Source organism: Mus pahari, chromosome 10, assembly GCF_900095145.1.
Source record: "Mus pahari chromosome 10, PAHARI_EIJ_v1.1, whole genome shotgun sequence".
Lineage (NCBI taxonomy): Eukaryota > Metazoa > Chordata > Mammalia > Rodentia > Muridae > Mus > Mus pahari.
In genome coordinates, this window is record NC_034599.1 from 7,906,751 (window position 1) to 7,908,059 (window position 1,309).

The window sequence follows — 1,309 nt, forward strand, 5'->3', positions numbered from 1 at the left end:
CACACACACACACACACACACACACACACACAAAGAGTTAAGACCCAGACACAGCCAGGGAAGCAGGTAGACGTATCTTCATCTCTCACTGCCTTCCAAATCTATTCCCCAACTCCAGCACAGGTTCTCTGAGACTATGCCAACAAGCCCTCCAAGTAGGCCTGAGAAACAGATTGTAGCCTAGCTTTAGATCTTATTCTCCCTCTTCTCTGACCTAACCACATAATCTTATCTCCAGCTCTGTAGCCAACTACTTACTGTTTTCTCTCCTCATTCTCTAACCCCATTTCTAGGGAACTAAGAAGATCTTAGTAGAACACCCTGCTTTCCTTTTTCTACGTACCTCCTTAACTTCGATCACCATTTTTAACTGTAATCTTCCAATAATGAGAGATATATTCTACATGAACCCTAGTGACCACACCTGGCAGTATACTAAAATAATTCCTAACCAAGAAACATATAGCTACCAAACCCTCCTAAGAATCAGAGAGGGAAAGATGGACCATATCTCAACATCAGTGGACTCAGTTCCCCAATAAAAAAGACACAGACTAGGCCAGGGGCCATGTTAATGTGAGTGACCTAAGCCACCTGATGCTGTGTTGATGTCCATTGCCCATGTTATCACTGAAGACCATACAGATGCCCATGGTCTGTACTGTGGCCTGAAGCCATGTTGCTGTATGTGGAACATGCTGTGCCAGGGGCCATGACAATGTCCATGATTTGTTATTAATTGAGGGCCATATTGATGTCTAGATTCTGACCTATTGTTGGAAACCCTGTTGAGGTCTGCAGTTTGTGCTAGCTATGAAGGCCATGTGAATGTTTGTGGTCTGTGTCCCCACCTGAAGCCATGCTGAGTCCCAAGGTCAAAGTACCACCAAGGTCTACATTGAGGTCCATGGCCAATGCCTTAGAGTCCCTTAGAGTCCCTATTGATGTCCATGGTCCATGCTGTCACAAGAAACTATGAAGAAATCCATGATTCATGCTCCCACTGATGACAAAGGGCAAGAAGCTATGTTTGCTGATGGATGATTGAGAAAGAGAACTACAAACGGCTTTTGTAAAAACCCCTACCACCATCCAGTTCTAACCCTTGCCCCTAAAAGTAATAGCCAAGACAGAAAGCCATAGAAAATAACTCTCAAAATGTGTGATAAGAATGCTGAAATATAGATCTCCACATATAATGAGTAGAAAAAGACTTAGCTTTATTTAAGGGGGTGGCCACTGGGTTTTTGGCCATGCTTCAATGAGTAGATGGCCAACACAAATTTGACTTCTCTCTCTCTCTCTCTCT